Genomic DNA, 14,386 nt, shown 5'->3' with positions numbered 1-14,386 from the left:
AATCTGGCGTGTTTCCGGCGGCGGCGGCGGCGGGTTGGGGGGGAAAAAAAGAGAAGAAAATAGAAGGGAAATTCGGGGTTGCGGAGCGACGGCGGGTTCCGAGCGGGGCCTAGCGGGTGCTTGAAGCGGGTGCAGGTGGCGGAGAGCGAGCCTGGTCTCGCGTATGCGGCGGGGTGACGTTGGAGGGCGGGCGTGTTTTTGTTTCTGAGGTAAGTGGGGGCGCCTGAGAGGAAATGAAGGGAGGAATGGGCGGGGAGGGGAGACCGCCGGAGCTCCCGGTTAGCTGAGGGGGGCCGTCGCGAGGCGGGGAGCCCGCGTCTGAGGGGGCTGTTGGGAGAGTCGGAGACCCCGACTGAGGCTCCTCTTTCTCCCCCCCCCTTTGCACATTTCGCAAATGTTGGGCTGCCCCCACCCCAATTTGGACTCGGTGGGGCTTACCTTCCCAGGCTTGTGCTGCGAAGGGGAAACCTGGAATGGAGGAGAGAAGCTGGCCAGCTGTGGCCGTTTCGTAGAGCCGTGGAGTTGGAAAGGAACCCCCGAGGGTCATCTAGACCAACCCCCTTTTGCCCAGCTCGGGGCTCGAACTCACGGCCTGAGGTTGATCTAACTCTACCGACTTAGTTATCCCAGAGGCTTCGGGTCTGTCTGTGTGTAATACAGTGGTACCTCGGGTTAAGAACTTAATTCGTTCCGGAGGTCCGTTCTTAACCTGAAATTGTTCTTAACCTGAAACTGTTCTTAACCTGAGGTACCACTTTAGCTAATGGGGCCTCCCGCTGCTGCTGCACGATTTCTGTTCTCATCCTGAAGCAAAGTTCTTAACCTGAAGCACTATTTCTGGGTTAGCGGAGTCTGAAACCTGAAGCCTATGTAATCTGAAACGTATGTAACCTGAAGTGCATGTAACCTGAGGTACCACTGTATATCGCTGTTGGGAGTGTCGGATACCCTGACTGAGGCTCCTCTTTCTCCCCCCTCCCTTTGCACATTTCGCAAATGTTGGGCTGCCCCCACCCCAATTTGGACTCGGTGGGGCTTACCTCAGAGCGCACCTTCCCAGGCTTGTGCTGCGAAGGGGAAACCTGGGATGGAGGAGAGAAGCTGGCCAGCTGTGGCCGTTTCGTAGGACCGTGAGTTGGAAAGGAACCCCCGAGGGTCATCTAAACCAACCCCCTTTTGCCCAGCTCGGGGCTCGAACTCACGGCCTGAGGTTAATCTAATTCTACCGACTTAGTTATCCCAGAGGCTTCTGGTCTGTCTGTGTGTAATACAGTGGTACCTCGGGTTAAGTACTTAATTCATTCCGGAGGTCCGTTCGTAACCTGAAATTGTTCTTAACCTGAAGCACCACTTTAGCTAATGGGGCCTCCCGCTGCTGCTGCACAATTTCTGTTCTCATCCTGAAGCAAAGTTCTTAACCTGAAGCACTATTTCTGGGTTAGCGGAGTCTGAAACCTGAAGCGTATGTAACCTGAAGCGTATGTAACCTGAGGTACCACTGTATATCGCTGTTGGGAGTGTCGTATACCCTGACTGAGGCTCCTCTTTCTTCCCCCTCCCTTTGCACATTTCGTAAATGTTGGGCTGCCCCAACCCCAGTTTGGCTCGGTGGGGCTTAACTCTGAGCGCACCTTCCCAGGCTTGTGCTGCGAAGGGGAAACCTGGGATGGAGGAGAGAAGCTGGCCAGCTGTGGCCGTTTCGTAGAACCGTGGAGTTGGAAAGGAACCTGCGAGGGTCATCTAGACCAACCCCCTTTTGCCCAGCTCGGGGCTCAAACTCACGGCCTGAGGTTGATCTAACTCTACCGACTTAGTTATCCCAGAGGCTTCGGGTCTGTCTGTGTGTAATACAGTGGTACCTCGGGTTAAGAACTTAATTCGTTCCGGAACGAAGTGCAAAAAGATGACTTAAAGCTTTCATGAAATATCACATAAAATCACCAGTTTGTTTCATAGGTTATTTTTAGAGTTAAGAGCACTAACCCTCTCTAAAAGCTGTACACAAGCAATGACTTTGGTTTTGATGTTAAACTGGAGGAAGTAGTGCTTAAATAATGAAAGGTGGTTGCTTTCAAGAATGGACTTGTCAATAGTTCATGTGTGTATGAAAAAAGTTGTTCTGCCTAGTTACTACTTATTTGTGTAGAAAGTATTGTTTCTGGAGCTATATTTATGTAAATGCCTCCTCCCTCCTCCTGAAAAAAGGCCTCACATGGCTTCTTTCAACTACAGTGGTACCTCTGGTTAAGAACTTAATTCGTTCCGGAGGTCCGTTCTTAACCTGAAACTGTTCTTAACCTGAAGCACCACTTTAGCTAATGGGGTCTCCCGCTGCTGCTGCCCCGCTGCTGCTGCACGATTTCTGTTCTGAAGTGTATCTAACCTGAAGCATATGTAACCTGAGGTACCACTGTATATCTATATGTAGTCTTGCAAACTGCCTTGAGAACTTGGTTGTGTAGTTGATACACAATTTTGGTGCGTTTTGGTTTTTGTTTTAATAAAAAAAGCAAGTCATCAGTATGTGGTCATCGGGGTAATAGGGCGGGGGGAGACGCCTCGGCAGCCACCGTGTTCAGCGGCAAATGTTTTACTTGGGACAGAGTTGGCTTCAAATCACTTCGTGGGAGTTGATGGGAGCTTTAAAAGATGGGTTGGGTGAGGCAAGTAAGAAGAAGAAAGAAGCCCCGTGCCCTCTGCCCTAAGCACTTTGGAGAAAGGGAGGGTCTATTAATACAGAAATATAAAGCACCAATGTAATGTGCATGACGTACATAGTCTTTAAAAAACAACAACACAGAATGGCCACAAGAAAGACATGTCCCTGCCCAGATCAGTTTACAGTAGATACGCAAATGCATGCGCGTCCACATGTTTAAGTTTTAAAAAACAGTTGGTAGAGAATCCTTCACATAGTGGGATGATTTAGAAAAGCGACTGGCACCGTTTCTGAGGAAAGGATCCGTTGGGAAGAATTCATGTTCTGGTGAAAGAAATTCAGGACCTGGTACAGTGGTACCTCAGGTTACAAACACCTTGGGTTACAGACTCCGTACCTCAGGTTAAGAACTTTACCTCAGGATGAGAACAAAAATCGCACGGCAGTGGCAGCAGGAGGCCCCATTAGCTAAAGTGGTACCTCAGGTTAGGAACGGACCTCCGGAACAAATTAAGTTCATGACCAGAGGTACAACTGTAGTTGAAAGAAGCCGTGAGGCCTTTTTTTCAGGAGGAGGGAGGAGTATCATAGAACAGTAGATAAAACAGAATGATGTATGGTGGTCCAGTATAAATTGTTATGAATACACCATTAGTTCATCAATGACGTTGCAAAATACACATGCAAACACAACAGAAAACCAGTCTGGGACGTCCCTTAGCATGTTGCAGATTTCTGATTGGGCTTGTCCACACCTCCATTTGCCCCCCATTCTCTCCCCCAACCCCCCCCCCCCCACAGGTTACTGTTTTCAACAGATTGCTGTTTGGTCCAGTGGTAAAGAGCATGTTTTCCCAGCAAAACCTATACAGCAAATGCAGAACAACTTGGACTCGTCCCTAAAAACACAATATAAGTGGGAGATTGTAAGACCTGTGCTTTCTAGGCACAGGACAAGTGGAAGTGTGGATGAGCCCTTAGTTAAAGGATAAGGAAAGATGCTGCTGCACTCCCAACTTTCATCAGACCCAGGCATAGTTCAGTTACAGCCCCAACAGCTTCTGAAGAGCCAGTTCCCCACCTCTGGATTACAGACCTTGATGCTAGAGCAGTGTCCTCAAATTAGAATACCCACCTGTGTGGTTCAGCTGTTAGGTGACCTAGTTTTACCTGTTCAACGCAGGGAATCAAAAATGCCCAGCATATACTGCACACAAAAAAGAAATGAGGAGTCCCTCATTTGCTTTCAAATGCTTTCAACCCCAGAAAGCATGACAACAGGGTTGAAGGAAGTTGTAGTCCAGCAATATCTGAAGGGCCCTAGATTTCCTAGTCCTATGTTAGAAGGAACTAGTGGCGTGGGGAGTGCATATTAGAGCCGTGCAAGATACTGTGCTGAAGGATCTTATGGCAAGCCATTGCTTGAGGCTGGGAGAAGAGCCAAGGGCAGAATACCTAATGCTTCAAGGAAGTGTTCTCTCTCTCTAGTTTGAGCATAGATTACAACAGAGAGCTAATCGTTTTATAGGCTGTAAAGCAAACTTTTGCTGCCTAAATTCTGTTGTGCAGTAAGCAAGCAGGGGAATAACCAGGACATTTCAAGGTCTATTCTCTCGCTTGAGCTATTGTATGTGGAAGTGCAACTGCAACATCTTCATAAGTCCTCTGCCCTGTAGATGTGCCCTTGATTTGTGAAATTGTTGCACTTTAATAATTGGAATAGGGACGCGGGTGGCGCTGTGGGTAAAACCTCAGCGCCTAGGACTTGCCGATCGTATGGTCGGCGGTTCGAATCCCCGCGACGGGGTGAGCTCCCGTTGTTTGGTCCCAGCTCCTGCCCACCTAGCAGTTCGAAAGCACCCTTAAGTGCAAGTAGATAAATAGGTACCGCTTTATAGTGGGAAGGTAAACGGCGTTTCCGTGTGCTGCGCTGGTGCAGGCTCGCCAGAGCAGCTTCGTCACGCTGGCCACGTGACCTGGAAGTGTCTTCGGACAGCGCTGGCCCCCAGCCTCTTAAGTGAGATGGGTGCGCAACCCCAGAGTCGGTCACGACTGGCCCGTACGGGCAGGGGTACCTTTACCTTTAATAATTGGAATAATGAGGCTTGGAGGATACAGATAATGTCATCATTAAGCATGTAAGAAAATGGTCTGATTTGTAGCATATTATCTAAAACTTGTGAGATCTCCCTTATTTGTTGCACAAATGTTCACTGGAAAGCACAACATAACAGTAACCCATAAGTAAAACAATGACACATGCGTGGGGGATCTTTAACTCTTCTGAATGAATACATAAGATATTACTATATCTCTTCGCCCCACCCACAAACACTACATCTTAAGGATTTTTGGAGCAGGGTTAATGCTCGGGTTTAACTTAAGTGTGAATGGAAAGTGGTTAAGCAAAATTGGCAGCTGGGTTGCTGTCCTTGACACATTTACTATGGTCTTACAGAGCAACCACCTCCCCCCGCCCCATAATCTGGTTCACCAGTGAGGGGCCATGTCAACTCAGAGACCTGCTCTACTCCCGCAGAAAGCTTTGTGGGCATACATCCACCACTGGTGTATTCTTGGTGCTAGGAGTCAGTTTTGAACTCTGAAGCAGGGAATTCCAGGAGCAGGATGGAGGCTCTTTGGATCTGCTAGATCCAAGGCACCATTTTTCCTTGGATAGACCCCAGGAACATTCCATCTGCATTAGCATGGAGTTGAAGTAACTAATTCTGTGGGGGTTGAAAATGTTGTTTTGCCCTAGCTGGTAGATGTTTGGACGGGGCAGGTGATCTACACACTCATCCTCACTTAGGATTGTATTCTTAAATCTACTGAACAGAATTCTGCTGTTGATGTGTAAAAAGTTATCATTCCCGTTTACTGCAACACTTTTTCACTATCATGGTACGTATGACAGCAGTAGGTGACTACATCATGACTTAAAAGTACAGAATATGATTTCTGTATTACTCTTGAATTAATGTGCCGTATTTAAGGTTGGAATGTAAATACTTCAGCTTGTGTTAGAATATCCTTGTTTTGAATTAAACTTCAGAACAGACAGAACTCTTGTGCTAATCTAAAAAGTTATTTTCATGAAGCATTAGCTATCAACTTTAGGTAAAAGTTATTTAGTAAAGCCTATGTAATATTAAAGCTGTGATTATGTTCTTATTTTCTGTCAAAAGTCCTTTACTAAAGTCCTAGAGATACTTTTTCACACCACTCATTTAGTAACTTTAGTGAGAATTGATGTGCAAATAAGAAAATTGATGTGCAGTTAAGAGATGACCTAATGTGTAATATTAGAGCATTTTTCCTAGATCTGTTTGTTGTATGGCCTGGTGTGTAATGTTTGATCCTTGTTTCCAAAACTGTTTGCTGAGAGAATAAAGTTTTATTTGAAATGGTCTTCAAGATGACTGACTGACTGACTGACTGACGTAATTCCTGGCTGTGACTTTTGTGGCACAAACCTCTGTTTTCACTGCTAGTTCATCATCTTATGTGTAAGGCAAGTGAGGAACAGCTGTCTAGCACAGATTCCTCGTGTCTTTTAAAACCTCTCCTGTTGCCTTGTTACACTTTGTTTTGGTAGAGGTTTTTGCTGGTACAAGGTGACTCGGAATCCTTAAGAAGCCATTAGGATCATAGCAGTGGTGCTTTACAGCTTTGGTTTTTTAGAATTATTTATTTGTTTTGGCCCACTTGTCATCGGAATGGACGAATCTTCAGAATGTTTGAATCTGCGGTTAACAACCCTCAGTCTAGAGTCTTATCTTGTACCCTTCCATGCTCAAAATAAGTTATTTGTATGGTGCAGTAATGCAGCATAGCCAGTTTTGAATAGCTGCAATTCAGTGTTCAAAATCCCCATGCAGCCATGAAGATCACTTGGTGACCTTGGACCAATCACTTTTTCTCAGCCTAACCTACCTCACAGGGTTGTTGTGAGAATAACTTGAGCTGCTTGGAGGAAAGGTGGAATATAAATGCAATAAATAAATTGCTCCTTCCCAGGGGCAGAGAGCATGGCAGGTTGCAAAGGCAAAGGAGTGATCCGCTTGCACCAGTGCCTATGGACCTGCATCCAGTTTTAAGGTCTAATCCAGCTGCCAACCTTATGTTTGGTTATGGCCCAGGAAAACCTGTCTCAAAGGTTAGTGTAGTAGTGTTTCATATAAGGTTACACTTTATTTTTGGGGTGGACAGTGGTTAATGGCTACTTAAAATGTGTTTTTAAATGTCCCCTGATTTAGGATTACAAATCTATTACAGTGGTACCTCGGGTTAAGTACTTAATTCATTCCGGAGGTCTGTTCTTCACCTGAAACTGTTCTTAACCTGAAGCACCACTTTAGCTAATGGGTCCTCCTGCTGCCGCTGCGCTGCCGGAGCACGATTTCTGTTTTCATCCTGAAGCAAAGTTCTTAACCTGAAGCACTATTTCTGGGTTAGCGGAGTCTGTAACCTGAAGCGTATGTAACCCGAGGTACCACTGTATAGAAAGGAACTTTATTGCATGAAAATTGTACCAGCTGATCAACCTTATTGGGCAATATTGCTTCATATCAACCTTTTTGCTCTTGGGAAATTGGTGTTTAAATGCCGAAAACATAGTACAGTACTAGTACATAATGAATCATTTGCCCTGCCCAAGGGCATGGAAATGAACTGCATTTTAATAACATGCCTTGCTGTCTTATAATTTTGTGCATGAAGTAAATTACTAGTGCAAAATTATGTCCACATGGCTTATGTATAGTTGATGAAATATTGTTTGTTGGGTATAAATAGCTTAATGTATGTTCTTGTCGTTGTTAATAGTAGTATAGAGCAACTACAGGTCTTGCCGCAATGCTTGTAATCTGTAATATAATTTCACGTCTGGTGTTGTCTCTCCTTTTGTATGTTCCTGTGGCTACAGATCATGGCTGCAGAGAAGAACGACAACTTAGTCTGAATGAGGAAGAGCAGGAAGAAGATGGGCCACTGTGATATACTCTTTGAAAAGAGCAATCGAAAGTCATCTTTGTCTTATTGCTGTTCAGGAAGGAATTCTTCTACAGAAGGTAAAGCAACTTTGTCAGAGCTCAAAGGGTGTTTGGGGCTAACGCATCTGCATTTCTCTTTGTATTGAAATCTAACAGTGGCTGTGCATTCAACCAAATGGATTGATGGATTCAGTTTGTGACATATCCTGTTCTTATGGGAAAGGCAAAAACCAAAACTAAACCCCAAGCTGGGTGCTGTTGTCCTGTATTTGTTTGCACATTCTATTTTTATTTTGTCATTAGAACCTTTTAGAACTGAAAGCTTTGGAGAGATTTGCCAATCGAAATAAGATATTGAAAGGATCTTCAATTCTACAACTATGGTGCATTCATTTATAATCTATGCTACGCAGCCCAAGCACCAATGGCTTCTCTGCATTTCATTGTTTGACAAATAGTGGTGGATGACAAATGTTGGTACGAGTTGGACTATTTTGGTCACTTTTGGGAAGCTACATAAAATGCAAATTTCAAATTCAGCTCTTTCAGAAGCACCTGAAAACTTACTCTATAGATGCTCAGTTTCTGGAACAGGACATGTTTGAGTCCTATGGGTGTTTTCTGTACCATAATTGGCAATAACAAAGATTCCTAGCTGAAAGTCTTATTGCTTTAAAGCAAACAGCATCTGCTGAAGGCTGTTGCTTCTATGCCAGAAAAACAATATTTCCTGTAGTACTAATTCCTAAGTGATGGCTCAGAGCCTGCCAGGGAGTACAAGAGAACTGCTAGGAGGTTAATCGCTGTGGATGTTGTTGTAAGGAAAGGACACAATGCACTGTCGTGGCAAGATGAGAGAGAAAGAAATTGAGCGCCTGCCTAAAATTCCTTTAAATTGACGTTATAGCAGAGTTGATGGGTATATATTTTAACGTTTAGGAAAGAATAGAATTTTAGGGAGAAAAGGCTAACTTTGAGACTTTGCTGTTCCTTTTCTGTGGAACACTCATTTGCTGTTATTTTTAAAAGAAGTTCTTAAAGGAAACAAAGATAAATGCCACTGAAGAGATTCAAGCAATGGAGAACGAGGAAGCAAAGAAATCTGTCAGGAGCATAACATGAGATAAGAGACAAAAGGTAGGAAGGAACAAGGCAGTGCAGAGCTTTAAGAGCTATTGAACACCATAATAGGGAGTTAGGTAAGAGACACATATTGGAGGGCACATATTCATTGCTAGGCAAGGAAACTCAGGTAGCATTTTGAATAGTGAAATAAAGCAGAATATGGAACACCAATTGAACAAAATACTGCTTTAGCTCACATAATTTTAATACTTGAATTACAACTTGGTGATGAAAAGAGAGTCAGCGATCTTTTTTTCCTTTACAACACTCCCTGTTGCTGTGATCCCATATTACCATTTCCCCCCCTTTTTTGATCTCATTGCTCTTGGGTGAAAGTAAGCAAAGACAGAGGGCCTGGCAGAGCTTATGTTCGAACTATACGTAAGCGGCTTCAAGTAGCTGTTTTGTTGACTTAGGAGGCTTATGTTTGGCTAGATGCTGATCTGCCTCCCTCCTTTAGAAATCTTCAACTTGGGTGTCATGATTGCTTTCAGAAGCATAATGTTCTGGAAGGTAATTAAAGGTTACGCTTTGGGGGGAGTAATCTGCCTGGCACTGTGAAAATAATATGCTTGGGCTGCAGAAACACTAAAATGATCTGTCATTCGTTGCGAAAACAAGCTCCTGGTATCTGTGTTTCGTGCCAGCATTTTTCCTGAGAAAAACACTCTGTATGAACGGAGTGCAAAAAGATGACTTAAAGCTTTCATGAAATATCACATAAAATCACCAGTTTGTTTCATAGGTTATTTTTAGAGTTACAAGCACTAACACACTCTAAAAGCTGTACACAAGCAATGACTTTGGCTTGGATGTTAAACTGGAGGAAGTAGTGCTTAAATAATGAAAGGTGGTTACTTTCAAGAATGGACTTGTCAATAGTTCATGTGTGTATGGAAAATTTGTTCTGCCTAGTTACTACTTACTTGTGTAGAAAGTATTGTTTCTGCATCTATATTTATTTAAATTCCTCTTTGTGTTTCCCTCCTGAAGCAGTTAGTGACAAGATGGCTTTCTTGAACTGACTTCTACTTGTCTTGAATCTAGCTTCTGATTAGTTAAGATGATTTTTATAAATATGGTCCTGTGAGCTAGATCTGAGTAATGAACTTTACACAAGGTTTTATTGTATTTATTTATTTAATTTCTGAACTGTCTTCTGTAAGACATTGGAAAGCAATTTGAGAATAAAACAATATATAAATGTAAAACAGTTTTGAGTCCAATACAAATGTAGATGGGCGTTTTCTTACCGTCTCCCCAACTAAAGAAGATAAATTAAATACAACATTCACAGGACAATAGAAGATATGCAAATTTACTTGTCCTAAGCTGCTGGAAGGGCTTTTAATACTTTTTTTACTGCCATCTCTTTTTAAGTACTAGAATTTACTTACTGGTAGGCCACTATATCATGTTGCTGGTAAATTCATGTCTGCTTACCATGACCAATTACCATTAATTTCTTTAGAAAAAACAGACTCTAAAAACACAAGAACATAGACGATTTAAAGTGTACTGTTGGGAGATTGTGAAGAGAAGTTACAGATATTGTCTGTATATCTGCTTCTTCTGTTTGACAACAGAGTCAAGTCATCTTTGTTCTTCGAGTTGATAACCCTATAAAGCCCCACATTCCCATAAGCAAGAGGTAAAGTCATTGACACTTGTCAACTCTGAGGACTGCTTCATAGCATTAATCTATTTGTAGGTGAAGGTTGTATTGTGTAATGTGTGAAGGGCATTGTGCGTATATTTACCAGGAAGAATAAACTGTTTAGTTTACTCAGTGCAAGACACCTACATTTCAGAATTTTTGCTGTGAGCTGGTGCAGTCATATTATCGTCAAATGATGAATTATTGGAGTCAGAATGACTTTAGTCCTGCACTTGAACATTTCAGAGTGCTCTGTCTTATGTTTCTGTAATTGATAACATGCCTGTGTAATAAGCAAGAGAGACTATCCTCACTTTGAAATCTGGGAGGCAGAGAGAGCACTTTAAGACACTGGAAGCAGGCGCCAGTAGTAGTGTCTGTTACATAATGACTATCTGTGCCAAGCGACATCCAGACTGCAAGGTGTGCTGTGCATAAAAAGGAAATTAGCATGTGGAAGTCTCATTAGAAAGGCCAATAATTATATAGAAGTTCTTTCAGTTTTTTATAACAATGGAAAAAGATTAACATAGAAAAGTATCCCACCTTTCATTTCTTTTAAAGGAGGCTTGGGGTTGTTTCAGAAAATTGTGCCTTTCGTTTGTACCTGCAACAACTTTGCCCTAACCTTGAATTTTTTTCTAGGGTATCACAGCCCATTGGTGTGCACTTGACTGTTACATACATCCCTAAACAACGAGCCACATTGCTTCTAAAAATGTATTTGGAGGTTTTGTGTGCATTTTTTGTTTCACACGTCGGTTAGATTTGCATGTAATGTAAAGCCAAACGATGCTTAGTGCAAATGTACAAGCGCAAGGGCTCTCAAGGGAGAAGATCGTGACCATCCTGCTCCCCCTCTGTACTTGACGCTGCAAGCTAAGCCATGGGTTGACTTAGCAGGTTGTCCAATCCTGAACTTGTGATTTGTCTCTTTCTATACAAACGACAAGCTGCAAACCAAGAACATAGTTTTTTTGCAGCTCATGCTTTACGTTGAGCAAGACAACTCTGGATTTGGAGGACACACTAAACCAGACCATGGCTTGGCTCACAGGACAGGAGGAGCATCCAACAGTTGCGGTCTCCTCTCTGGAAACTCACATGCTCACACATTTTCACTATGCCATAATTTGGCATTATTCTATTTATTTATTGCATTTATATCCCACCTTTCTTCCAAGAAGCACAGGTCTCCCCGTCTCCATTGTATTGCTACAACAACTGTATGAGGTAGGCTAGGCTGAGAGACAATAAAAAGGGGGTGACAGAAAAAAAGGGATATTTTATGTGCAAACTAGGTCATTAATTCTTCTGGTTGACATTCTTAGTATGCCTCTGGATGCTCCAATAGAAACCGCAGTCTCTTAAAAATGACAAAAGCTTTTTCTGTTTAATTTACATTACAATGCCCAGAAAGTCATACATGAAGTTGCATGCTCTTTTCTGAATTAAAATTGGAGGCTTGCATAGCTACACATGGAAAATGTCTGTAAGAGTAAGATTCAGTCATGTCCTATGCTTTTGCTTGAGTCACACTTTGCTTGAGCATGCCTCCTAATTGAAAGAATGGAAAACCAAAGCAATGACGTATGCAGAGACACAGTGAAGAGGCTCATTTGATAACAGGTCCCCCCATTTTCTCCTGTGTTGCTAATGACTGGATCATTTAGTAAGGGGTGGGCATCCTGTGTCCAAAGGCATATGAGCCCACCACCATGCTGAAGGAAGGCAGACCCGAATCTGATTATGTCTGAAATGGTAAAGGTAAAGCTACCCCTGCCCGTACGGGCCAGTCTTGCCAGACTCTAGGGTTGTGCGCTCATCTCACTCTATAGGCCGGGAGCCAGCGCTGTCTGCAGACACTTCCGGGTCACGTGGCCAGCGTGACAAGCTGCATCTGGCGAGCCAGCGCAGCACACGGAACGCCGTTTACCTTCCCGCTAGTAAGTGGTCCCTATTTATCTACTTGCACCCGGAGGTGCTTTCGAACTGCTAGGTTGGCAGGCGCTGGGACCGAGCAACGGGAGCGCACCCCGCCGCGGGGATTCGAACCGCCGACCATGCGATCGGCAAGTCCTAGGCGCTGAGGTTTTACCCACAGCGCCACCCGCGTCCCTGAAATGCCTGAAATGGAGACCTCTTTAAACCACATATACACCAACTTGGGTCACATGATACAAAAAGGGATATAAATGTAAGGGGGGAAATAAAACTGTTTGTGTGTTAAGGGCCATGTTCCTTTAGAAATAATCTGTCAGTGGCCATATGTTGACAGTGAGTGGGGTCACCCCTTCTCTCTGCCCTATAGAGGTAGGGACAGATCTCACTCGAACTGATTGCATGTAGAGGGGTCTTGAAATCAGACCGAAGGCCACAGGTTGCCCATTCCTGATTTAGTCACACCCAGTGCAGATAAGTAGCTAGCTTAAAGCATGGTGTTAGTAATGCCAGAGCCATTGATTTGATCCCCCATGCCGGCCTTTTTGCGCTGAACAAGGGCTTCATGCAAACTTTCTGAGATTACCTGGAGATTCACCCTACATTTTCAAAGTTCTGGGGCTGAGAAATAGTATGCAGCAGTGGCACTTTTCAACCCAGTGCCTTTTAAATTATTTCTGTTAAATAAATAAAATACAATTACCTGCTATTCTCCTTGATGTAGCAAACCAGGGCTCTTGTACCCTAAAACAGCAGGAGAGAACTGAAGGGGAAGGATTCCAGACTAGGATGGGAGAAACCACTGCTATATATATTTTTTTCTATTCAGAGCTCTTAATGTGACAGGCAGTTGGTCTGGCTCTGGCAACCATATTTCTAGAAATGCCTCAGATTTTTAACCAACTGCTAGATTGTTGGCTTTCATATCCTAAATTGCCATCAGCAAACCACAGGTGTAGGCATGTGTTGTCATTCTTTTTGGTTGTTTTTATTATTGTGTGCACACTTACCGTATTCAGGTTTTTAAGGGGCCTTTTGTGTGTATCTCAAAATTTGTATCTCAGAAGTCTCTCAAACTGTGAACTCTACTATTGGTAGCCTAAACTCTTTCTTCTTTTTTGGTGATTAGACAGCTCATCATTTTAGCTTACAAGCTATCTCCTAAAGCAGTAAACGGATAGGCTGCATGGGAATTGTAGGCTTCTAGCACTAAGTTGCAATGAATAACAGAAATGAGTAAGTCAGCTGTCCGTTGCTATTCCTTTAGCAATTGAAGTTACTGACAATGCTGTTATTTGAAGATCAAGCAACAGCAATATTTCAGATAACAATTGCTTCAAAAAGATACCCAAATCCCTGCACTCCACTCACATGAGTAGACTGTGGTTTTTAATTGTGCTGTCTAATCCCTCTCCCTCCTGTCGTTGGCAAGGAAATGGAATTTTAAAAGCCTTACATAGCATAAGGTGCATTAGCTGATTGCAGCCACATGATACAATTTGACTACAGAAAACAGGATAATACTGTGCTATTTGTGAAAATTTGTGTAACAGGCAATATGCCTCCATGTAATACCAAAATAAGTTACAATTAAACCCATGCTTCAAGAAAAGGCAGAAACATGAACAGTTTCTGAGTCCATATGAGACCAGAGATGGGGAAAGCTACCTATGCCTATGTGATAGTTAAAACTTGGCAGCATTTCAAGTATAGGTGTTGTGGTACCACTAAAAGGAAAGCTAAATAAGCCTCTTTCCCATAATAGGTTGAAAGGGTGGTTCTCAACTTTCCACCTTCCTAGCCCGTCAAAGCATTATAATAGCATATAAGGCAGGATTTAATTTCTCCTTAAATTAACTGTCATAGAACTGCTCTTAGCTTTCTGTATGGAATGGGGGAGGGTTGGTCCAAAATAACACTGGAAAATCCATTTGGGCATTAAGCAGATATTCACTGCTCCTTTGCAGATTTTATCTTAATAAAATGTCTGTTTATTTCTAATGCCAAACC

At 43.2% G+C, this 14,386-nt stretch overlaps 1 protein-coding gene across 6 annotated transcripts in view; it reads left to right on the top strand.

Annotated features, from left to right (window-relative positions):
* Nucleotides 1–36: 36 nt before the first annotated feature.
* The window catches only part of RNF41 (ring finger protein 41), a 40,813-nt gene continuing 26,463 nt past the window's right edge, over nt 37–14,386 (top strand). For 3 of the 6 annotated variants that reach the window (XM_077923896.1, XM_028709907.2, XM_028709889.2), the window contains exons 1-2: nt 39–209; nt 7,587–7,731. The gene's annotated coding sequence lies outside the window, so the exon portion shown is untranslated. Of the gene's footprint in view, nt 210–5,432; nt 5,564–7,586; nt 7,732–14,386 lie in introns of those variants that run through there. The other 3 variants (XM_028709915.2, XM_028709925.2, XM_028709899.2) reach the window with 3 other exon arrangements.

This window comes from Podarcis muralis, chromosome 2 (genome assembly GCF_964188315.1).
Source record: "Podarcis muralis chromosome 2, rPodMur119.hap1.1, whole genome shotgun sequence".
Taxonomy (NCBI): domain Eukaryota; kingdom Metazoa; phylum Chordata; class Lepidosauria; order Squamata; family Lacertidae; genus Podarcis; species Podarcis muralis.
The sequence above is the reverse complement of the archived record's forward strand: the minus strand, read 5'-3'. Positions and strand labels throughout refer to the sequence as shown.